Raw genomic sequence first — 27,038 nt, forward strand, 5'->3', positions numbered from 1 at the left:
CAGTCCAACAGTGACACAGCATTAAAGAGATAGGATTGTTATAATGAAACCACATCCTGGCCTCCCACACAACGCTGAAGGGAAAAGCTTCAATGTGTGGTGTACAGGAGCAAAACCCTGATCAATATCCATGTATGCAAACAGCAGCAGGTAACATCCCATAAGGGCTACATAACAGAAGAATCACATGTAGCTCCACTAATATCAATGCATGTCACCCAATGATACCCTGTACATTGAGCTTTAATGTAGCTCCACCAATTTCATTATAGCCCCTTTAGCTCTGTACTCCGGTACCACGGTAGCAGGGCTGTAAAGTCAGAGCTAGTTTTGGTCAGATTTGTAAAGAATGTACCGGTTTAAAAAAATCTTTGAATATAATTGAGTTTTCATATGAAATTATTTTATAAATGTTCAACGTATTTATGTTTTATCAATTTTATTATTAAAACCAGAAAAACTCTCTCTCATATACATTAGTTTCCTCCATATATCAGCAATAAAGCACTGGCCCTATTAGATAAGAGTGGTGGGGAGATGTCGGTCATTATTTGGCAGCTTGTTTCGGAGCTGGAAGAGTCCACTGTGTGGGGGGGGGGGGGGGAGATCTGTGCTGTTCTCTTCCTGGATGCTGGATGACTGTATATGAGCAGCAGTGTAATATGAAGATACCCTGTGTAATATAGAGAAGGAGGAGAAGAAGCCATGAGTAGTGTAGCAGTAACCTCTGCCCTTAAAGTGGTGTTTTCTCTCTGTGAGAGGACTGTTTTTCTTCAGTGTGCTATGGCTGCAGCAGGGTGTGTGTGTGTGTGTGTGTGTTAGAGATGGGGGAGCAGAAATTAAAGGAGAAGTCTGCCGTCAATATACACTTATTATGGGATATGCTTATAAAGTGTTTTTTTCCCCTGCACTTACTACTGCATCAAGGCTTCCCTTCCTGGATAAAATGGTGATGTCATGACCCGACTCCCAGAGCTGTGCGGGCTGTGGCTGCTGGAGAGGATGATGGCAGGGGGATACTCAGGGACACAGGGCACTGGAGGGACATTGAGCATCTCTCTGCCATCATCCTCTCCCGCAGCCACAGCCCGCACAGCTCAGGGAGTCAGGTCGTGACATCACCATTTTATCCAGGAAGTGAAGACTTGATGCAGTAGCAAGTGCAGGGGAAAAAAACACCTTATAAGAATTTCCCGTAATAAGTGTATATTGTCGATTTGTAAAACCTTTGGGGGGGTAGTATAATACTTCAATAAAAATTTTCACCAGACTTCTCCTTTAACCTCTTAGGGACATAAGACGTACCGATACGTCATATGTCCGTAGGAGGCGTTCAGAGCGGGGCTGCGCGGCGACCCCGCTCTGAACAGCCGCGATCCTGGGTGCCGTGTGTAGCCCGGGACCGCAGCTATTAGCGGGCACAGTCCGATCGCCATGCCCGCTAATCAGGTAATCGGAGGAAGCTGTCAAAGTTGACAGCGGCATTCGATTACCGTATGCAGCCGTTCCCTGGTTTCTAGTGGCGGAGACGTTGTCCCAGAGGAGCGATCTCTGTGTCAGTTACCTGCCGGGGTCTTTGCCAAAATGGCGCTGACCCCGGCTCAGCACTTGGTTGTTTTCGGCTGCAGCAGCCGAAAGCAATCAAGTGCTGATCTCATCGATCTATGCTGTATAACTATATACAGCATAAATCAATGGGAGATCAGAGTGCATATACTAGAAGTCCCCCAGGGGGCTTCTAGTATATGTGTAAAAAAAAAAAAAAAAAAAAATGTTGTTAATAAAAAGCCCCCTCCCCTAATAAAAGTTTGAATCACCCCCCTTTTCCCATGTTTTAAATATAAGTAAAGAAATAAACAAACACGTTTGGTATCGCTGTGTACGTAATCGCCCAAACTATTAATCACATTACTGATCTCGCACGGTAAACTGCGTAAGCGCCAAAAAATCCCAAAGTGCAAAATTGCGCATTTTTGGTCGCATCAAATCCAGAAAAAAATGTAATAAAAAGTGATCAAAAAGTCGTATATGCGCAATCAAGGTACCGATAGAAAGAACACATCATGGCGCAAAAAATGACACCTCACAGCCCCATAGACCAAAGGATAAAAGCGCTATAAGCCTGGGAATGGAGCGATTTTAAAGGAACATATATTTGTTAACAATGGTTTGAATTTTTTACAAGCCATCAGATACAATAAAAGTTATACATGTTATATATCGTTGTAATCGTAACGACTTGAGGAACATGCATAACAAGTCAGTTTTACCCCAGGGCTAATGGCGTAACAACAAATACCCCCCAAATAAAAGAAATGCGTTTTTTTTGTTCAATTTTACCCCACTTTGAATTTTTCCTGGTTTCGCAGTGTACTTTATGCAAAAATTCAGCCCGTCATTGCAAAGAACAATTAGTGATGCAAAAAATAAGGGCTCATGTGGGTTTCTAGGTGGAAAAATGCAAGTGCTATAGCCTTTTAAACACAAGGAGGAAAAAACGAAAACGCAAAAACGAAAATTGGCCCCGTCCTTAAGGGGTTAAAGCGGTATTTTGGGCAACAGTGAGAAATCCAGGGAGCAGGGGGTGGTAGGACCATAATAAAGAAGTCCAATTTACCTGTCTCATAGTGCACTACCCCACTCAGGGATGCCCACTCAGCCACTCAGTGAGTGAGGCAGGACACAGCTGCAGTCACTGGCTGAGCAGGCAGTTTCTGTGAGGCTGCGATGATTCAGGAGTTCAGACACTGACAAGGAGCTGATAAATCTGGGCCTATGTCTGACCTCTATATCACAGGGATCTGTCATTGTTAGCAGTTTTCCTTTGTGTATGGTGAACATTTAGTTAAAACACATAGTAGATGGTCTTTTCCTGCTGACAACCTGGTCCATCTAGTCTAGTTGTGAGTGGTTCAGGACAAGGAGGCTGGAGACTGGCTGCATCCACTGCACACACAGGAGAAGCTGCTTTATATCTTTGCCTCACTCCCTCAGAAGTCGCCCCGGGATCCTGTAGAACATTAGAAGGAAGCTGCTGAGCCAGTTCTACTTTACACTAGTGTGATAAAGTTCCCTGGTGTCTGTATTGCCATTAAAGGATTCCGCCCCTGACAAAACAAGAGTCTGAGTTGGAGCTGAGGCTTACTGACACCACAGCCCTGGTAAGAAGGTCCTCTCTGATACACTCTGTATAAAACTAACACTGGGGCATAGGTCACTGAGGCATTAGTTTAAGGAAGCAATGATAATGGTGAAGTACAGAAAAACCTACAGAGGCCTATTGAACTCTTACAGTGACATTGTTATAATCTACACACATAGGCTTACCCAGTTTCCTAAACACATTAACAGTTCCGTTAACTTCAATGGGAGAACATACAGCATCACGTGAATTATGGCATTATAAACTCCCATATTTCCAACAAAGCAACTTTCTGTCTTGGAGAGAAGTCACACGACAGGCCGATGTGTACATATAAGGTGGGATATGACAACCAGATGGAGGTCTCTTTTCAGCCTCCATGTGGGGGGGGGGGCATCATTTTTTTTTATTGACTATGTATGGACATAATCCTCCACACTGTAAACTCATTGTATAGTTTTTAAACCTATAAGTCTGTAAACTCAAATCATCACAGAGACAATAAAGTTGGCCATAAACGGTCTCAAGTCAGAAAGGTCCATTGACCATCCAACTACCACCATGGCATCTCCCCTCCCCCAGATGTCAGAGGAGAGACGCGTCGGACAAATTTTATTTCAAATGTCCAATCCTTTTGTTTTTCAAGACATAAGAGAAGCCTTGCAGCAGCTCACAATTTATACATGCAGGCTCAAGTAAGCCGACTGTGCATGAAGGGACATAGCTGCTGGCCCAACAAGCATATGTGACTGGTCTGCTTTAGATCCCTCCATGGAAAGGTTTAATTTCTGTAACCAACGCTGTCAACTGTAGTCACATCCAGAGCTGCATTTAGAATTCCGCTTGCAGCTGCAGAAGTAACTTTTCCCATACATCTTACCACAGAGTAACAGTAAAATGTGTGTGATTTGAAAGCAGGGACTGAACCAGAAGGGGGTGGTAGAAAGATGAGGGCTTAGAGCATAGACGCCATTACAATAGATCGCAGTTTTGGAAGAGAACGTAAAGTGAGATGTTTGCAAATGTTCAACATGATAAGCAGAGGTAAGACTATAGGTTTTAGCATAGCATGGTGAGAATCATTGACTCCATTTAGGAGGATCAGCATAAGTGGTTTAACTAGTAACCAAGACTGATATTATTCCTACACATACAACTAGCAAGGTCTAATATGACTTTTAACAAGGCATAACACTTGGAGGTGGTGGTAAGTTTCCTTTAAGGATATTTCAGCCCCCAAACATCTTGCTGGAATAATACTTGTGCTTTATAACAAATCCAGAAAGGTCACGAATGGATGCAATGACTGAGCTGACTCACCCACCCCCGGAAGTGAATCATACTGTATGTGGATGGGGGCAAGAACACCGACATCTTTACATCTCATTCGCACATAACAGAAAACGCTGCAGGTTATTGTAGAACATGTGCTGCTCAGGATCCAGCCAGAAAACAAATACAGCTCTGATATCCTATAGCACAGGTGTTAAACTAGCAGCCCTCCAGCTGGTGCTAAACTGGAGGGCCTGAGGCTCCCCATCCCTGTCCTACAACAAAGTGGCCTGAACTTCCCTGTGAAACAATACCCTGTCACAGAGATGTGGATAAGATTCAGCACCACAACACCTGTCCAATAACATCTACAATCCCTGTGATCAGCCAACAGTAGTGCCCTTAAGGGTGCCTTCGCACGTACCGTATCGCTGCGTATTTAACGCTGCATATTTGGTGCAATTTTTTACATGCGAGTTTTGATTTTCACATGATTTTCATGTGAAAAATCAAAACTCGCATGTGAAAATCGCACCAAACACGCGCAATAAAAACGCAGCGTTAAATACGCAGCGATACGGTACGTGTGAAGCTACCCTAAAAGGGGTTATCCAGTGCTAGAAAAACATGGTTCTGAAAGAAAGTGGCCAACACGACTCTCGTCTCCAGTTTAGGTGCGGTTTGTAATTAAGCTCCATTAACTTCAATGGAACGGAGCAGCAAAACCCCACCCAATCTGGAGACAAGAGTGGGGTCGTCTCTAGAAGAAAGTGGCCATGTTTTTGTAGAGCTGGATAACGGGTTATCCAGTGCTACAAAAACATGGCCTCTTTTTTCCAACTCGTCTCCAGATTGGGTGGTGTTTGAAACTCCGTTCCATTGAAGTAAATGGAGCTTAATAGCAAACCACACCTGACCTGGCGACAAGAGCGGTAGGAAAAGTGGCCATGTTTTTGTAGAGCTGGGTAACCCCTTTAACAAGAAGCACAACAAAATACCTAATCACCAGTGCAGCAGATTTGATGGTGCAGATTTGACGCTGTGTTTAGTTATTCAAATGAAATCTGCTGCAGATCCGCAGCAGAAAATACGCTGCGGATCCAGTAAGTGTGAACATAGCCTAAAAGGGGATTTACAGGGTTGGTTGCTGTGCATTCACACACACTAACATCAAACGACAACAAACTAAGCAACTTTAACTAGTTGTTACACACTTTTCCTTACACCATTCTAGCTCAACACAGAAAAAAATTCAATAATAACACATATTTAAAAGGGGTTATCCAGAACTGGAAAAAGCACAGATAAAGAAAAAAAAAAAGACTGTATACACACACACACAAAAACAAAAACCACAGCTGCTTCTTTGCAAAAATAGTGCCACTCCTGTCCTCAGGAGCTGAAAAACCCACATCCAAACTGAAGACAGGGGTAGTGCTGTTTTTGGAAGAAAGCAGACATGCTTTTCCGAAGCCACAATAAACCCCTTTAATAGATTTTGCACAATTTTTAACTCCTCCGAATCACACCTTTTTTTCCCATGACAACTGCTGAACCAACCATGGGTCTCATTGTGACCTCATAGTAATAGATGTAGTCACTTCAGGTCTCTAGAATTGAGGTCGGACTAGGACGTACAGCCATAACACGGAACAAAACAAAACAAAACCAAAAAGAATCATGTTGGGCTTGTTTAAAATGGCCATTAAACATTTAGATTTTTACAATAAAACTTGGCCAAAAAAAACATTGATCGCAGTTGATTTCCTATGAGTGGTAATGTGTAACATAGCAGTATACGTTGTCCATTTGATCACAGTATTTACAAAACATGATACATTGTATCCGTCAAAAAGTATGGTGGGGCAAAAAAAAAACAAAAAAAAAAACAGGGGGGCGCTCGAAGGCTCCTCCTCTCTCCTTTATTCCCTGTTGCTTCAGATTGCTCACATGTACAGAGGAGACAGCGGAACTGATGGGAAAGCGGTGTATGTTTCCATGGCAACATAAGATCAGGATGCCACTGGTACATACACAAAGATTACTACTATGTACCAGGCTGCACTAGCACAGAGGCTGGGAGCCTAATCCTGCACCTGCAGACACCATTTTCAGTGAAACAGTATGATTAAAAAAAAATAAATGACACCCCAGCCTGTTACATTACCTTTACCTTCCTATCAGAGACCAAAGAGGCTGCAGTAAAATGCTGGGAATAAAGCGCATGTGTGGTCAGACAAAGGTAATACACTGGCAGAGCCCTGCCCCATAGACTGGTAGCATATTTTAGCATCCAAGATGAGTTAACCCTTCTAAAACCATCTCTGTTTTTTTCTGATAATATTATTCAATGAAGGATTCCTATAAGATGCATGTATGGCATTTGGAAGCAGGATCAGCTACAAGATAAATGAGAAACTGCAAAGAGGAGAGTCGGTGAAGAGTCCGCCACGTGTGCGTGATCTTCATCAGCATTGTTTTTGATGTCTGAGGGTAACACTGTGCTCCATTATGGAGTCTATGGAGAATGGACAAACCACAGACTACATCCAGACCTGAAAAAGGTTCGGTAGGTAAGGATAGTGATATAGGAGAAGGTTTGGTAGGGAAGGATAGTGACATAGGAGAAGGTTTGGTAGGTAAGGTTAGTGACATAGGAGAAGGTTTGGTAGGTAAGGATAGTGACATAGGAGAAGGTTTGGTAGGTAAGGATAGTGACATAGGAGAAGGTTTGGTAGGTAAGGTTAGTGATATAGGAGGAGGTTTGGTAGGTAAGGTTAGTGATATAGGAGGAGGTTTGGTAGGTAAGGTTAGTGATATAGGAGGAGGTTTGGTAGGTAAGGTTAGTGATATAGGAGGAGGTTTGGTAGGTAAGGTTAGTGATATAGGAAAAGGTTTGGTAGGTAAGGTTTGTCTGTTTGATGACGACACAAAAGTGTGCAATAGGGTTGATATTCCTGGAGGTGTCAGTAACATGGAAAAGGATTTAGCTTTGCTAGATAAGTGGTCCAAACAATGGAAACTGCAGCTTAATGTTTCCAAATGTAATATAATGCACTTGGGGAGAAAGAATCCTTTGAGTGTCATATCGTTCTATGTTAGTGAAGACTTCAGAGTAGAAGGATTTAGGGTTGATGATTTATGACATCTCCCAGGTTACCAGTGCAACCAGGCAGAGGGGAAAGCAAATCGTATGCTGGGGTGTATAGCTAGAGGTATAACCAGTAGGAAGAGGGATATTGTGATTCTGCTGTATAGAGCTCTAGTGACATCACATCTGGAATACTGTGTCCAGTTCTGGAGAACTCAACTACATAAAGATATTGATAAAATCAAATGGGTCCAAAGACTGTAGACAAAAATGGTGGAGGGTGTGAGGCATATAATATATCAGGACAAAAGGATCTGAATCGGTATAGTCTGGAGCAGGGCTGTGGAATCGGAGTCAGAGCTAGCTTTGGCTGGAGTCGGAAAAAATGTACTAACTTCAATCCACCTTAAAAAAAAAATCTTTCAAACTTTTATAATTGAGTTTTTACAGCAATTTTATAAATGTTACTCATTATTATATTTTATATTCTATCAATCTAAGGACCTTTTCTCCATATATCAGTGATAAAGCACTGGTCCTATTAGATAAGTATGGTCAGAAAGAGGTTGGTGGTCACTATTTGGCAGTTTGTATCTGAACTGAAAGAGTCCATTGTGTGGGGGGAGATGTTCTGTTCCTGGATGCTGGATGATTGTATATGGGCAGCAGTGTAATATGAAGATATCCTGTGAAATATAGAGAAGGAGGAAGAGAAGTAGCCTTAAGTAGTGCAGCAGTAAACTACCATATTTTCCGGCGTATAAGACGATCTCTGACTTTCAAGAAGATTTTCAGGGGTTTGTCTTATACGCCGGAAAATGTAAGCAGCAGGGTTTACTAGCTGGAGCGCTGCTGCAGTCAGGCCGGGGTTAACTGCAGTTAAAGAAAAAAAAAAACAACAATTATTAACTCACTTGTGACCCTTTTTGGCAGGCACACGTCTTCAGTCCCATTCCCGACGGAGCTGGTGTGATGCACACGGTCTGCTCCGGAGGTCCCCAAAACTCTCCCGGGCAGGCGAGCGTCTCATTGGAGAAGCTCGGCTGCCGGGAGAGCTTCGGGAGAATGGCAGAGGCTTCGGCGACTTCCGGAGCCTCCGTCATTCCCCCGAAGCTCTCCCGGCAGCCGACGCTCGGCTGCCTGGGAGAGCTTTAGGAACCTCCAGCACAGGCAGTGTCTCTGCATCTCACTGCCTGCGCCGGAAACAGGACGGGAGACGCTTGGCTGCTGAGAACGGTTAACAGGTGAGCACATGGTCCACCACCAGGCAGCCTATCCTGTGATGTCATGGCCAATCAGTAAGTGAGGCTGGACACAGCTATAGTCACTGACTGGCTGACAATGTTCTATGTTTCTATAAATCCTTTGGTCCTGCTGGTTCCCTAGACCAGTGATTTTCAACCAGTGTGCCGCGACACATGGTCGGGTGTGCCGCGGGGAAAGTTCCCCAAACTATGGTGCCCCTGTGAAACAGGAGAAAACAATGGGGGAGAGAAACCTGGGGATGGGGGAGAAGCAGGGGAGAGAAGCAAAGGGGAGAGAAACAGCGGAGAGAAGCAGGGGGGGGGAGAAGTTTGGTGGAGAGAAGCAGGGGGGAGAAGTATGGTGGAGAGAAGCACAGGAGAGAAGTAGGGGGGAGAAGTATGGTGGAGAGAAGCATGGGGGTAGAAGAAAACAGGCCCAGGTTTCACACTAAGTGAGTATAAATACATTTAGAATCTATATTATTAACTCTATGTATAATATGTACTGTTTTAGTGTCATTTTGTGCCATTTTGGTTGGTGGTGTGCCCCAGGATTTTTTAAGTATAAAAAGTGTGCCGCGGCTCAAAAAAGGTTGAAAATCACTGCCCTAGACCATAGTCACTGGTGATATTCTAGGGCCAAATATTTTCTCCATGATATATTACAGTGGAGTCAAGCTTGTGGTTCTCTTACCAGTTGCAAAACTACAATTGCCATCATGGCTGAACAGCCAAAGCTTTGTATTGTAGTTTTGAAACAGCTAGATAACCACAAGCTTGACACCACTGATCTAGAAGTACAAGACTACTGGGTTATTCCTCCATCTATCCAGCATGGCAGCATCCTCCTTTATATTTCAGCCTAGAAATATACCCAGATCAAAGACAATCCATAAATTTTCCAATTTGCATCTTCTATGAAAAAGAAGGAATTTTGTAGAGGGTTTTCACAATACATTGGGAAATCCGCCAATTCAATATAAAAAGGGCTTTCCAAGATCCTTGGGATAAGCCACCAATATCAGATTGGTGGGGGCCAAACCTGAGCACACCTGCCGATCAACCATTAGAATTGGCTTTGTAAAGATGAGCGATAGGGAAACTGTGACCCTTCAGCTGTTGATAAACTACAACTCTCTGCCTGGACAGCCAAAGCAAAAGCATGATGTGAATTGTAGTTTAGCAACAGCTGGAGGGCCGCATGTTCCCTATCCCTACACTCTATACAACTTAGTACCATTAATGTAGTGCATTGTAGCCTAAGTCATTTAAAGGGAACCTGTCATCACTTTCATGCTGACCAAACCACAAGTCACAGGGGCAGTCTCTGGTGACTTCACCGATTGACAGATCCCTCCCTGCTTAGACATAGGGAAAAATCTATCATTCAAGGCAGATGGGACAGGCAGAAGCCACTGAGGACCACCCCAATAAAAGTGATGACTTTTTTTTTTTTTGCAAAGAAGCTAAACTGCAGACAGGCCAAATATGACCTTACACATCTGTACAGGCCCTATCATTTGCACCATTCTGCTTCTTGGTAAATGCGGCTTCGGAGATGAATGTACAAGCAGAGTACACACACCAGTTTGTCAATACTGCTATTCATGAAACAGATTTCTTCAGAAACACATGAAAGACAGACAAGGTACAGTTCCTGGAGAAAAACAGAGGCTTTCTCACGAATAAAGTCTGTATTTATGAAAGCAAGGATACATGCTATAATGATATCAACAAACTGAAAGAATTAGAAAGTCAGGTTACGGCCCTTAGGAACCTTCAGCCCTCCAGCTGTTACAAAACTACAATTCCCATCATGCCTGGACAGCCTTAGGCTTTGCTGTATACAAGGAGAGGCTTTCTCCCAATATGGCAGCTTACACTAAAATAACTGCGATAATATATTTTTAGCCATCAAAACAAAGTTAAAGAGAAGATGCCCAATAAAACTACAGCCAAGCACACAATGAAGCTTTTATACATCTATGAAGCAGCGAGCACAGAGCTTGTTACAACACAGACCACATCTGCTGACACGGGTGATCTATAGCAGGGGTGTAAGGCTTTTACAATGTAGTCATAATGCTGGACTGGAGTGAGCCGGGGTCACTGTTTACCAACACTACAGCCATGTGGATGATTCTGCTCTCCCCAACCCCAGTCACAGGAAATATATGCCATCGTAGGGCTACTTCACATCAAGGAATTAAGAGTTATTACAACAGAGTGATCAGTTCATGATCATCATGGTCATAGTGGAGAGAGCCTCTCTTTAACTTTGGAGATCCTGACCTGTATAGATATGTCTAATACTTAATTTCTCCTGTGGTGTCGCTGCAGGGAAAAATCAAACAATAAGGCCTTATTTACGTATTCAGTAAAGTTGTTAGTAATTGCGGATCCGTAATCACGGCTCAACTTAGTGCACATTGATTTATATTAGGCTATTCACATATTCAGTTAAAATTTTTATCTGTAATTTATTCTGTAAAAAAAAAAAAAAAAAAAAAAAAAAAAAAAAAGGACGTGTCCTAGTGCGGATTGCAATTGCAGTACGAATTACCAATAGAAGTCTATGGGATGCGTATTTTTTACGGACAGCATATCCACATAAAAACCACTGATCAAATCTATGCAAATTAGTACTGTTTATTTATTAATAATGCTTTTATTTGTATAGCGCGCACAGATTCTGCAGCACTTTACATAGTTTTGACAATTGTTATCCCCTGTCCCCATAAGGGCTCACAATCTAAATTCAAAAACTATTTGTGCATCCAGCACTTCTAAAATAAATACTTCTAGAATAAAAAGGCTAGGTGAGCTTACTACAAGTAGTAAGTTTACCTAGCCTTTCATTCCAGAAGTATTTTATTTAGAAGTATTTATGTAGAAGTGCTGGATGCACAAATAGTTTTTGGAAATTCATTTTGTACGAAGGGGATGGGACCCTTCTCTGCTTTACATCCATAGCAGCACACTACCCACTGCCGTACTAGCGCCGTACTGCTTATGTATACACTGTTTAGTAATACATAATACAGTGGTACCTTTGTTTAAGAGTAACTTGGTTTAAGAGCGTTTTGGTTTAAGAGCTCACAGTTTTTCAAAATTGTGACTTGGTTTAAGAGCTCCCTTTACTAGGTGGGAGCGCGAGTGGAAGAGGAGCATGGCCTGCATAGCGGGGTCTACAGCACTGTACTCTGACCCAGGAAGTTTTCCTAACCTGACAAATCATAGCAGATCCACTTCAGGCTGGGGCTTGCATCAGGGGACAGGACTGTGGAGGTAATCTCTCCATAGCTGTAACCCCTCTCTCCCCGGACAGAGTGCTGCATGTATGTGCCCCCATCTGTACTGCTCATTCCTTCATGCTCCCTGCATTCTCTGTCAGCTCGTGTTTACCATCCTCTCCATTACTGTACAGTAACCTATAATATCACAGATTCTGCTATTTCTGAATGTTTGTTTCACCTGTTTTACATGTTATTCAGAATAATGAATCATTAATTTTGGGGTGTGGAACCAATTGTCTGCATTTCTATGATTTCTTATGGGAACATGTGCTTTGGTTTAAGAGCGGATTTGGATTACAAGCATGGCCCTGGAACGAGTTATGCTCGTAATCCAAGGCACCACTGTATATATAAAATCTAAATTCACCTATCTTTAGGTTTTGGGTGTGGGAGGAAAGCAGAGTACCCGGAGGAAACCCACGCAAACACAGAGAACATACAAACTCTCTAAACATGTTACCTTTCATGGGGTTTGAACCCAGGACCCCTGGCCACATACTGTTCACATTTTACGGAAACTGATACGGAAACGGATGCAATTACGGATTAATTTATACAGACCACGGAGTAAAAATAGCGGTAGGTTTTGCGGTACAGAAAAATTACTGAATGTGTGAATGAGACCTTACTGCAAGAATGCTCTACAGAATTCAGGTGATTTCTGGAAATTCCTAGTGATACAAGCCATGGATGGGAAAGCCACAGGCTGTTTCAACACTACAGCTTCCACCATGCCTGGACAACCAAAGCTAAAAGGGAATTGCAGTTTTGCAACAGTTGCAGGGCTGTGGGTTCCTCAACCTTAAAGGGAACCTGTCACCCCCGGTGCCGGGGTGACAGGCTCCCAACCCCCCGTTAGAACCCCCTATACTCACCTCATCGCGCCGGGTCCCGCTTCTGGAGGTGGTCAGGTCCCGGAGATCTCAGCCGCTGCAGCCCGGCGCGCACACTGAGAGATGAGTCCAACACTCATAGAGAATGACGGAGCACTGGACTCTCCCGTCATTCTCTATGAGCGTTGGACTCATCTCTCAGCGCACGCCGGGCTGCAGCGGCTGAGATCTCCGTGACCCGACCATCTTCAGAAGCGGGACCCGGCGCGATGAGGTGAGTATAGGGGGTTCTAACGGGGGGTTGGGAGCCTGTCACCCTGTCACCGGGGGTGACAGGTTCCCTTTAATATAAACAGTAAGCAACAAGCAAGCACTGGTGTACTAGCGAGTATACACAAGTAATAACTTCCCAGGGATCCATTCTAGCCGATGGAGGCATGAAATATGAGACGGCAAAGATAAATCACATATATAAAGACGGTACCTTTGCTCCCCTCCCCCAGTTACCTCTTTGTAATAGACGGACGGTTTGCAGAGCAAAGTTCACTAGTAGTAATGGTGCTGCCAAATGGCGAGAAAAATAACTTCATATACAAACTGATGTTTTACAACAAGACATTGATCACTGAGGGGGCCGCCCATGGGGGCCAATCCTGAGAGAGTGTGGAGAGACTGATCAGTGCGTGGTGGCAACATAAGGTAAAATTCCCTGTTTACACCTAGAAAAAGCTTATTGTCCATCTATGACTGGGATGGGGAACCTTCAGGCCTCCATCTGTTGCAAAACTACAATTCCCATCACGATTGGACAGCGGTCAAAGGTTCCTCATTCCTGATCTATGTCAATCCCTTAGTTCCACATCAATTCAAATGTTCCTGGTTAGATGACAGCTATACCAACTACAACTCCCAACAGACAAACATATACTTTACAGGTGCTGTAAGCAAGATAGGCCATAGACAGATGATCAGCTTCTTGTCACTCCTACCCTAACCATCTGCAATGCACATGTAAGGGTATAATATGTGTTAATTCCGTACACAGATGTTTGTGCAGCACGTGCATAGATTTCTGCAAGCACAATTTAAATAGTTAGAGAAGCCTTTAACAAATCTGATCATCATACACCTCAGATAAGCACTGCTTTAGCTGACAGCTATTCCTCCTCGAGATCCCTACATACACATGCATGCTGGGTACAGCTGTGCATGCATGGGCCCATCTGACGGCAGTTTACCTATGTACAGAAACAAAGGATTAGGCATACTGCAATCCTTTCCCACCTCAGGACACTACAATACACAACAGGTTATTGGCCAGTACCGCATATATCAGCATAGAAACATAGAAGATTGTCGGCAGAAAAAGACCACTGGGTCCATCTAGTCTGCCCTTTTAGTATGTCCCTTCTTATTATCTTAGAAATATAGATATATGTTTATCATAGTCAGGTGTACATTCTGTTATTGTAGATTTACCTACCACATCTGCTGGAAGTTTGTTCCAAGAACCTACTACTCTTTCAGTAAAATAATATTTTCTCATGTTACTTCTTATCTTTCCCCCCAGTAACCTCTCACTGTGTCCTCTTGTTCTGGAGTTGAGTTTTTTCCATTCTTTCTTCCAGACTATCAAATCCTTTAAGAAGAAGTCCGGCGAAAATTTTTACTTAATATTGTATTGGCCCCCAAAACTTATACAAATCACCAATATACACTTTTTACGGGAAATGCTTATAAAGTGCTTTTCTCCCTGAACTACTACTGTATCAAGGCTTCACTTCCTGGATAACATGGTGATGTCACGACCCGACTCCCAGAGCTGTGCGGCTGTGGCTACTGGAGAGGATGATGCTCAGTGCCCCTCCAGTGCCCTGTGTCCCTCAGTGTCCCCCTGCCATCATCCTCTCCAGCAGCCACAGCCCGCACAGCTCTGGGAGTCGGGTTGTGACATCACCATGTTATCCAGAAAGTGACATCACCATGTTATCCAGAAAGTGACATCACCATGTTATCCAGAAAGTGACATCACCATGTTATCCAGAAAGTGACATCACTGTTATCCAGGAAGTGAAGCCTTGATGCAGTAGTAAGTGCAGGGAAAAAAGCACTTTATAAGCATTTCCTGTAATAAGTGTATATTGGTAATCTGTATAACTTTTGGGGGGCAGTACAATACTTTAATAAAAATTTTCACCCATTCTATTCTATTAACATCCCTTTGTAGGTGAGGCCTCCAGAACTGGACACAGTATTCCAGATGTGGCCTCACTAGAGCTCTATACAGTGGGATCAGCAGGTCCAGCCAACATCTAAAGGGGTTATCCAGTGCTACAAAAACATGGCCAGTTTCTTCCAAAGACAGCCCCACTCTTGTCTTCAGTTTGGGTGCAGGTTTTGTAACTCAGTTCCATTGAAGTGAATGGAACTTAATTGAAAACAACAGCTGAACTGACAAAGAAATGGTGCTGTCTTGGGAAGAAAGTGGCCACGTTTTTGTAGCGCTGGATAACACCTTAATGTGCATGCTAAGCTTTAACAAAGTGGTAAGTGAATGCTGCAAAGAAAGTTTTCACTAATACAAAAGATATTTACCCCTTGGGGCTATATTTACAAGCAGCAGGTACAATGTGCACAACTTATAAAAGATGATAATATGGCATGGCCACAATTGTTTACAGAGATGGCCAGCTCAGGCGGTGTAACAAGAAGGTTCTGAGACTAGTCTGGCCATTATATCACAGCTATGAGCATTGTAAAATGAGACAAAGCAGCCCTACTAGGAACTATCACTTTTAAAAGTACAGCTTCGTGCAACATGGACCACTGATTGCAATGAAGTCACAGAGTTCGCCCCTGTGGTGTTTACATATAGCTGGTGAGTGGGCATGCCGTCAGTTGGCCCCCAACAACCTAATAATGACTGCCTGTCATACAGATTGGCTACAACACACTGCCCGGTCATATCAGTTGTCGGTCTATGTCACAAAGAACGGGATTTGTCCTCCAGAGCAAGAGACACTCTTTATAGCCACCTTCTGCTTTGAAACACCTTCAAATTAAACATTAATGTGACCATATACCTCCTGACTTCACTATACACATGCACGCCCAGCTGTGCTGAGCATGCATGTCTTTTTTTTATGAGGTAACCTACACACTGAAACGAATAAAGCATAAGGTAAGTGATAAAACAAGTGACTTTTGTATCATTTGCAAAACAAGAAGTAACAGGATTGCAGCAGTAAGGTCCATTTAGCCAAAAATGATCCACAACCAGGTACATCTGTCAGTCAAATGATGTCACTTCCTGTCCCAGTTTCCTAACAGGATGAGGAAGGCTCCATCCATGAAGACAGAAGCAGATATGGCAGACCCCTAGTGGCCACTTAGTCTGAGACTATGGGCTGACACAGGAAAGATCTGAGCCAAGCACCCTGCAGTGGATGGGATAGTTTCTTATATGCAGGGTTGGCGGAGCAACGAGAAATGGATTTTTACTGAATATATAAGTAATGCAGTAAAACAGGATTTCCTTCTAGTTAATAATAAGAATATTTCAAGACCCTTTTAAGCAAGGACCAGGTTTATATGTATGCACTCCACTCTACACAGTGAAAGTCCAAAGTAACTATATCCAGATCTGGGCTTCTATACGACAGGTATAGAACTTATGGACCATTCCTGCTCCACAGATACACAGACGGGACAAGTGACGGACGCTTTGCTGCATTGCCCAAACTCACGATCCTTCAGCTGTTGCAAAACTACAATTCCCATCATGCCTGGACAGCCAAGCTCCCCTAGCCTAAGGGAAGCAAGAGGGATCAGATATCCACTTCCTTCTAACCAGATGCTTTATACTGCAGCTGTGTATTTGCTACTTGTCCCGGATGTGGATACATGTATACAGAGATTACATTACTGCAGGGGCAGATTCATTATAATAAACTACAAAGTTACAAAAAAATAGAATAAATTACCAATCCTGTCATGATCCAGATCATCGCTGAATCATAGCGATAGTGCAGGTGCACTCGTATTATGCACTGCATATGCTTGATAGAATAGTCGATTCACATAGAAAATACACCACTCAATGATCTCAGGGTGTATGTGTGTGTTACAGGGTCGCTGCACCTCACTATTCCAAGTCCCCAAAATATAGTTAAGAGACAAAACGCAATTAGCCAAAAGGGTCATGCTTGAGAAAGGTGGGACATACCCCTGAAACACACCAGTCCTTACACTCCTCTGGACGGAGAACTCTGCTCGGATGTTTGGGCCTTAGAGCATCCATGCAGACAAAATGACATGAAGTCCACGTGAACAACGGTACTCATGGGTGTTACACATTGATGCATAAGGTTGGATTTTGAATGCAATTTTGGCTAAATAATACAAAGAAAAAACATTTTGCCACAAGTTGGGTTTTGTGTCATTACTATATTTTGAATTAAGGGCTTTATCCCTCAATTTTTGTCTCTATAAAACTAAAAATGAAAAAAAAAAAATAAAGTTGCAGGTAGTCTCCATTTAATATTTTCCATCCTTTTTACTTCTACAACTCCGATGCAGGCCTAGGCGTCACCATGGTAACAGACAACAAACCCTGTGTATTCTATTCCTGCAGTCAGTTTTCTTCTATCAGTGGCCTACTTCTTGGTAACCTACTGAAATGGACATTAGCATCAAGCTGGAAGCAGATGGAAGGTAGTAGGGCTGCAGGATTAGCTTACAGAGGGCTTTGTTTGGAGTCTGTTACCATGGAGATGCATAGGCCTGCAGACCTGCTGCAAAGTTACTTCTAAAAATAAATATAAAACTAAAACAAAAAACATGAAAACTGAAGGTTCACTATGACTTTTGTAGACATCAAGTTAGGCGCCAAAATCTTAGAACATCTGCATACTGACTCCCCAGTTTGTCCTGTCCTAGTGTAAACACAACTCCAGAGAGTTTTTAACGGAGACCTGGGTGAGAATTTACACAGTGTACTGCTGTAGCGGATGCATCAAACTTAAGTATTGTCTTGTGCAACTACAACTCCCAGGACGTCAGGAGTCATAACTTTACAACAACTAAAGAGCAGATATACCAGGCTCCCACATCTCAGAGGACACCATGCAAACCCCCCATATTATACACGTATCTGGGTCTTTTCACCATTAGAGAGATGAGTATCATATATGCCATTGTATAAGCATGTATCAATCCCATGGTGCTGCGCAGTATTACTGTATTTGATTACTATATGAAACAGTAGTATGTTACATAAATAAATATAAATATATATATTATATACATATCAGATAAGAGATGCTTAAAGAACACATCTTTGGTATCCATCAGATGAAGGAGACCATATGGATGTGCTAATATACCAAGAGTGCCACACATGCCAAAAGCTCCAAGCGCTATATATTTCAGGGGTGTTCAACTTGCGGCCCTCCAGCTGTTGCAAAACTACAACTCCCATCATAAAGCTAAATCTTTGACTGTCCAGGTATGATGGAAATTTTTGTTTTGCAACAGCTGAAGGGCCTTATAGAGAGCTGAAATGTGATACTAACTATTGCAGTGGTTGGGTGTGCCTACCCTCTCCAAAAGTCTGTCCATCTTTGCAGAAAATGGACAGACACAAAGATCAAGGATGGACAGATCTTTGCAGGTTGCTGCCCACTGTTTTGCAACAGGTACCAGGGTCCCGCCATCTTACCCAGCAGTTTACACACATCTTATTGGGCAATGGCCTACACACTACAAAAGGTTGGCAATGCCTTGCAAAACAGTAATCTGTCCTCTCCAGGAGTGAAGGGCCTATTACACGGGTCGTCTAGAGGAGCAAATGAGCGCTCTCAGCGCTCGTTTGCTCCTCGTTCCCCGCTCGCTGCCGCCGCTATTCGGCGCGGCTGCAGCGAGCGGGTGAGTGCGGGAGGGGCGGCGGGGAGCTGCGGGGGGGCTGCCCGGGTGATCGCTGATCGTCCGGGCAGCCCATAGGATATAGCAGCATCTGCTGCCGACGCTCCTATTCAACGGAGCGACGGCAGCAGATCGTTGCTATATCAGTCGCTTGTTTTTCAACATGTTGAAAAACAAGCGACTGCAACGATCAGCCGACATGAACGATGTCGGCTGATCGTTGCACTCTATTCCACGGGACGATTATCGTCCGTAGCGGCCGATATTGTCCGAATACAGACAATAATCGTTCAGTGGAATAGGGCCTTTAGATTCATTTTATTCCTGTAGTTTCTAAGTAAAAAAAAAACTTTCAAAGCCGCTACTAAAAAACTTAAAGAAAAACTTAGGTGGTGACTCCTGGGTTTTGTACCACCCCAGCCGAGTCCCAGATACCAATTTCTATGAGTAATATATATGACAAAGATTATTTAGACACCTGCACACTGGAGATAGGAAGTTCCACATCATGGCCCACACTGAAGATCTTAGGAACCATTGCAGAACTTTACAGGAACAAAGTGAGTCCTATACTCACTCACTCACAGCCCCAATCCAAACAGGTAGAAGCAATATAAGCAACAGTGGGCATTAGAAGACTTAGGGTACTATTACACCAAGCTATTTTCCGACGACTAACGATCAACGATCTAAACGACCGCTAAGGCAAACGACCCGAAATCGTTCGCCCAAGTACACGAAACGATGATCGTTATTTATGATCGTTCTTGCGGTCGTTTAGTCGTCGCTATTGCGTACGTTTCAGCTGTGAATTCTTATTACACCGAACAATGTGCGAACGATGAGCGAACGATCAAACGATAAAAATAGGTCCGGATCCTATTAAACGATCAACGATTTCTCGTTGGTCGTTTAATCGTTGCCTGCTATTACACGAAATGATTATCGTTCAAATCCGAACGATTTAACGATTTTTCGAACGATAATCGTTCCGTGTAATACCACCCTTAGGCCCAGTCCAGACAGTGGGACATGAGTATATAAACCCTGTATAGTCTTGTACCATATCCAGCCAAATTATTGAAGTACTTAGACATTTTTTACACTCTGACCCTTCTTACAAAAACTGGATAAAGCTTTGTAAAGCCTCCTCTGTAGACTATTTAGTATGGACCATACGATCCTCTTCTCCGTAATCACAAGGCTGAGACATACTTTGCTATATAGATTTCCCCAGGTTTATTTAGATACAGAGTTTTAGTGCTTTATGTTTTGATTCCCTATCATTTTCAAGCTCACTACCTGCTGTCATAGAATGAGAACAGTGCCCTGATCTAGTCCTGCTGACAGCTGAGGGTTCGATACAGTGTAATAGATCAGATTAGTACATGGGATGTGGGAAAGAAATGTCAGCTTCTGTCCTGACAGCTACAGAGTAACAAACCATGACATAAGTATGTAGGTGACCTGACTAGGTCTACAACAATGTCAGGAAAAAAGGAGTTTGTCCCATTTTATAAAGTGATGGTGTCCTCTTAGGATGGGCCATAACTTTATTACTGGTAAGGTATAACCACAGGGACCCATGAATGACCAAACTATACATAGATAAAATACACAACAGCTCATGTTGGACCCCCAGTGCCCCCTCCATACAGTAGAATTGCAATACAGCACATGTGGGACCCCCAGTGTTCCCTCCATTCTGTATATAACTACAATACACTACAGCTCATGCAGGACCCCCAGAGCCCCCACCATATGGTATATAATTGCAATACAGCTCATGCAGGACCCCCAGTGCCCCCTCCATACGGCATATAATTGCGATACAGCTCATGCAGGACCCCCAGTGCCCCCTCCATACGGCATATAATTGCGATACAGCTCATGCAGGACCCCCAGTGCCCCCTCCATTCTGTATATAGATACAATACACTACAGCTCATGCAGGACCCCAAGTGCCCTCTCCATAGTGTATATTCATACACTACAGCTCATGTGGGACCCCAGTGCTCCCTCCATTCTGTATATAGATACTATACACTACAGCATATGTAGGACCCCCTCCATACTGTATATAGATACTACAGCATTCCCCCAACTTCTGTCTATCTAGCTTTTGATGAACTAAAACTCACAGCATGGCCTGACAGCCTCCTGAAGAGCAATGGTCAACAGCTACTACTGTAAATCAGTGTTTTCCAAGCAGTGATTTCTCCAGCTGTCTCTTTATGATGGGACAGATACAGTATACTGGCACAGCTCATGTAGGACCCCAGCACACTACCCATTCCCCGACCTGTGATTCTTCAGTTGTCAGGACATAATGGGAGTTGTAGACCCCCAGCAAAGAGCCCACTCCATACAGTAGACTTTCTGATCCTATGACTCTCCAGCTGACACACCGCTACAATTTCCATAATGTGCAAGATGTGAGCTGTAATTCTGCCATACAGTATATTAATGCAATACAACGTTATCATGCTACAGGTACACACACTACCAAAGTTTACACAAGACCCCACAACACATGCTGACTCCATATAGTATATAAACACGTGAGAGCCCCCCCCCCCCCAGCCTGTGGCTCTCCAACAGCTGCATCATGATGGGATCTGTAGTTTAGCAACAGGCCAGAGGATGACGGCTAGTGCCATATAGTATATAACTATAATACACAAGCAGCTGATGCGAGGCCCCAGCATGAATCTGACACCAGTATATAAGTAATAGGACACCACAGCTCATGTGAGACCCCCAGCCTGATGATCACTCCATACTGTATATAAACATAACAGCACCACAGCTTAACCCCCACACAAGCCCACTGTTAACCAATATAATACACCACAACAGCACACGTGTGACACCCCCCCAGCACAGTGCCAGCTACTTACACCAGTGTTCCTGGACCTAGTTCTCCAGCTATTGCAAAACTACAACTCCTATCATACCCCGATAGCCAGAAGATCACAAGATGCTATAGATAAGTGCAAATCCACAACTCCTAGCTTGATGGGAGTTGTAGTTTCACAACTGCAAACAGGTTGGCAAACATTACCATACTGTATATAGGTACAATACACTACCGCAGCCCAGTGCCCACTGCATACTCTAAGTAGATATCATATACTACCGCAGCCCACGTGGAACCCCAGCACGTGCCCACTCCATGCCGTATATATACACAATACATTACCACCTGCGGTACAGCACTATTCCCATACCTGTGGCTTTACAGTTGTAGCAAAACTACAACTCATGTCCAGATATTCTAAGGCTACCAGGGCATGATGGGAATTGTAGTTTTGCAATGGCCCACATATTGCCATAGTGTATATAGATAGCAGACACTACCACATCTCACATGAGATCCTCGGCATGTGCCCACTCCAAATTGGATATAGGTATATTACACTCGCCCAGACCACATAGGACCCCCACAGCACAGACCCCGCACCATACAGCTCAGTGTTACTCATCACTCTGTAGCCAATGCAGAACTCCATCTCCTATCCTGCCCTGACAGCCTTCCAGAGACATAGCTAGAAGTCATAGAAAGCTATAGGATGGTGTTTTCTAATCTGTGGTCCTCCGACTGCTGCATATCCTTAAAGCTAAAGGCTGTCTGCTATGACCGGAGCTGTAGGATTTCAACAACCCACAGGTAAGCAAACATTACTATACTGTATATGGATAGTATACACAGCTCACGTGAGACCACCGGCACAGATCCCACTAAGCTGTGGCTCTCCAGACACTGCACAACTGCAACTCTTATCCGCTGCTGTCAACTCATGAGTATCCTGATGAGTGACCCATAGGCTGGTAATCACTACCAATAACCATAGTATACTACAGCACACGTGGGACCCCCAGCATATGACCCACCCCATAGTGTGTGTGATAGATACACACACACACACACGTGGTACCCCCACTATATCACTTAGCCCATAGTGTGATAGATAGATAGATAGATAGATAGATAGATAGATAGATATAGATGCCAGCACATGTGGGACCCCGGCTACAGTGCCCGTCCCATACTGTATATAGATGACAGCAGACATAAGACCTCCGTCATAGAGCCCGTCCCACACTGTATACAGATGACAGCACACGTGGGCCCACCATCATAGTTGCCATCCCATACTGTATACATATAGCAGAAGACATGGGACCCCCAACACAGTACTGTACATAAACTGTCGTAAGCCCACCACATGTAGGACCCCTAGCTCACGTACGATCCACAGCCTGGAGCCCATAACATACTGTACACTACCACCACCCACGTGGGACCCCCAACACCAACAGCCTATCTGCTCATGTACTCCAGAAGCATCAGCTACAATCCACGCTGCTACTACAACTCCCAGAGTTACTTCCGGGACCTTTACATATGTTCTCATCAGCTCAGTACAACTACAACTCCCAGCATAGCAACAGATGAAGATCTGCACACATGAAGCAAAGCACGTTTCCCTGGCCACATGGATGACATAAACCCATGTCATACATGTCCCTCCAGCACATGTGACCCCGGCCATCATGGATGACAAACAAACCCATGTCATACATGTCCCTCCAGCACATGTGACCCCGGCCGTCATGGATGACAAAAAAAAACCATGTCATACATGTCCCTTCAGCACACGTGACCGCGGCCGTCTTGGATGACAAACAAACCCGAGTCATACATGTCCCTCCAGCACAGGTGACCCCGGCCGTCATGGATGACATAAACAAACCCGAGTCATACATGTCCCTCCAGCACGTGACCCCGGCCGTCATGGATGACATAAACAAACCCATGTCATACATGTCCCTCCAGCACGTGACCCCGGCCGTCATGGATGACATAAACAAACCCATGTCATACATGTCCCTCCAGCACAGGTGACCCCGGCCGTCATGGATGACATAAACAAACCCATGTCATACATGTCCCTTCAGCACAGGTGACCCCGGCCGTCATGCACACATGAGGGAATGAAGGCTTGGGGCAAAAAGAGAAAGAGGAAATATATAACCAAGAAAGAACATTAAAAAAAAATATGAATAAACGAAATTAAGAAACAAAAAAAAAGAGAAGAAACTAACAAAATAAAATTATATATATATATATATATATATATATATATATATATATATATATATATATATATATATGAAACAAAAATAGAAAAGAAAGGAAAATAATAAATAAAAATAAGTGGTCAATAGAAAAGACTAAAATAAAAAATAGGGACAAAATAGGGTAAAAAGTAAATAAATGGAATATAAGGAAGAAAAAAATCAAAAAAATGAAGGGAAAAATAAGAAAGGAAAAAGGTGAAGTGTCTGAGGTAGCTGGGTGACAATGGCCTCCTGTGGGCAGCAGGCTAGGAGTAGGTGACACGGCCGGGGATGATGGGGGGCTCGTAGCCACACCTAGCCCCATCCCGGGGCAGCCCCCCAAAACTGAGAACAGCGCCCCCTCCCCTCTCAGGAGGAGGCCGGTGGTTGCCTTGGCGGCACCTTAAACAAATGTACTGTGTAGCCGGAATGTCAGCGGAGGAGCCGGGGAGCTGCGGGGATTCTTACCCGTGTCCTCCTGTGCTGCCCGCCAGACGCCGCGGCTCTCGTCCAGTCACATCGGCGGCGCCCGGGGCCTGAGAGGCGGCGGCGGTGGTGATGGTGCTGAGCCGGTCTCGTCACACAGCCCTCCCGCTCCGCATCCCCAGCTCTGCCCGCCTGCTGCTGCTGCTACCGCGCACCCCGCCGCTCATATCCCGGGGCTGGAGATCCCGCACTGTCCGCCGCTACTGCCACCGTCGCTGCTGCTGCTGCCACCACCACTACTGCTGCTGCTGCTGCTGCTGCTGCTGCTGCGGGGAGGAGGCGGCGGTTGTTCCTCGGGTCCCGGCCGTATACAGGATGGAGGGAGAAGGAAGGGAGGGGGGAGGGGGAGTCACAAAATGGCGCGCGTTTCCAAAGCTGCGGAGCAAGGGAGGAGGAGGGAAGGAGGGAGGAGGAGGAGAGATGGGGAGGGCAGGGAAACCACCACCACCCCCGCCTCCTCACACACCGACGGCACCTACCAGCAGCACCGGAGCCGTGACAACAACAACACCCCCACCGCCCCTCATTCTCGTGAGGAGACTCCCCGCCTCCCCCGCGCCATCTTCTCCGCCTACGCTTTACACGTTATTAATCCATATAAGATCACCATTTATTCAGTTTAATTTCGTTTATTTTAACGATAACGTTAATTGTACTCAAACGGGAACGGAACCCGGTTTGAAAGGGGAAAAAAAAAAAAAAAAAAAAAAAGACCAACAAAATGGCGGCCACATGAGCGTGTTACTATGGCGACTGTCAATCAGCGCAAAGTCCCCCGGATGCGTGGTGACGTTAGCAACACGACGCCTCTGCTGTGGTCAAGGCGATGACGAAGAGGGAGGGTCACATGACAAAGGGGGCGGGATTAGGTGATAAAAAAAAAGTAAAGGGGAAAAAACGGCTGGGGCGTGAGCTCGCGAGCTAATAAACAGAGTTATGTAAATGTTGTGTTTATTAGATGCTGGGCGCGGCGCGGTCGGGGGCGTTATAACGTGGACGGGAACGGCACTTATAGATCTATAGGCGGGCTCGTTTACTGCGTGTCGTTAGTTTGTATAGTACACTCCCGAGCGGCATTCACAATTCCGCAGTTTTCACAGCTGATATTACTTGCTGGCTCTGAGTCTTCTGTAGTCGTTTTCATTGTAGTAAGTGTGTTACATAGGATAAACTACCCCCCTCGGGGAGTAAGGCTGCCTTTATACAGAGATGTTTATCTGACAAATTTCTGAAGCCAAAGCCAGGAATGGATTTAAGAAGAGGAGAAATCTCAGTCTTTTCTTGATGACCTGTTCTCTGGTATACTCTGCTCCTGGCTTTGGCTTCAAAAATCAGTCAGATAAAAAAAAGTGTGTAAAAGTACCCTTACTATTTAGCAGAATAAAGAGTGCAGCTCTGAAGTATAATATTGCTTTGGTAATTGAGCGCTGCTGTTAATAGGATACTGCCATCTCCGTATGTGATTTCTTCACCACTCATAAGGTATAGGATAACTACCTGAGCCTGAAAGGATGAAGGTGAGCAACTACTGCCAAAGAGGTGCCAAGTAATCCTGCTGTACAGTGCTGAGATTATACTAAAATAACTGGTGCATAACTCATCTACAGGTTCCTATACAGTGCCTAGATAGCACACATAGGGGGACATTTATTAAGACCAATGTCAAGTAAGCTGGTCTTAAAGGGAACCTGTCACCCCCCGTACCGGGGTGACAGGTTCCCGACCCCCCGTTAGAGACCCCTATACTTACCTCATCCCGCCGGGTCCCGCTTCTGGATTCGGTCGGGTCCCGGAGATCTCAGCCGCTGCAGCCCGGCACGCGCGCTGAGAGATGAATCCAACACCCATAGAGAATGACAGGAGAGTCCAGCGCTCCGTCATTCTCTATGAGCGTTGGACTCATCTGTCAGCGCGCGCGTCGGGCTGCAGCGGCTGAGATCTCCGGGACCCGACCGAATCCAGAAGCGGGACCCGGCGGGATGAGGTAAGTATAGGGGTCTCTAACGGGGGGTCGGGAGCCTGTCACCCCAGCACGGGGGGTGACAGGTTCCCTTTAAAGGGGACCTGGCAGCCGGGGTGGAGCCCCTTATACTTATCCCCCTCCCAAAGTCCCGGTCCCGCCGACAAGAAATCCCCATCAGAAGCCATGCGCACGCTCACCAGAGATGAGTCCGACGCCCATAGAGAATGACCGGAGCAGTCATTCTCTATGGGCGTCTGACTCATCTCTGGTGAGTGCGCGCACGGGTTCCGACGGGGATTTCTCGGCGGCAGAATCGGGAGGTTGGGCAGGCTTCACCCCGGCAGCTGGGGTGACAGGTCCCCTTTAAATTAGGCCCCGGCTACGGCACACGCCTCTTAGTAAACCTGGCTGGCCCTGTGCACTAGGGATGGTCCGAATCTGGCGAGGTTCAGGTTTGTATGAACCCGAACGCTCGGCAGCAGATTCCCGCTGTCTGCCCGCTTCGTGGAGTGGGTGGATCCAGCGGGAGTAACGCCTGGAAAACTGGGATACAGCCTATGGCTGTGGCTGTATCACAGTTTTCCAGGCGGTTCTCCCGCTGGATCCCAATGACAGTGGGAATCATTACCGAGGGTTCGGGTTCGTACCATCCCTACTGTGCACAA

General features: G+C 44.9%; 1 protein-coding gene across 1 annotated transcript in view; it reads right to left on the reverse strand.

Annotated features, from left to right (window-relative positions):
* DYRK1A (dual specificity tyrosine phosphorylation regulated kinase 1A) overlaps positions 1–24,876 on the reverse strand; it is a 70,550-nt gene extending 45,674 nt beyond the window's left edge. The window contains exon 1 of the mRNA XM_069944657.1: positions 24,393–24,876. The gene's annotated coding sequence lies outside the window, so the exon portion shown is untranslated. The remainder of the gene's footprint in view (positions 1–24,392) is intronic.
* Positions 24,877–27,038: the final 2,162 nt, after the last annotated feature.

This window comes from Dendropsophus ebraccatus, chromosome 11 (assembly GCF_027789765.1).
Source record: "Dendropsophus ebraccatus isolate aDenEbr1 chromosome 11, aDenEbr1.pat, whole genome shotgun sequence".
NCBI lineage: Eukaryota > Metazoa > Chordata > Amphibia > Anura > Hylidae > Dendropsophus > Dendropsophus ebraccatus.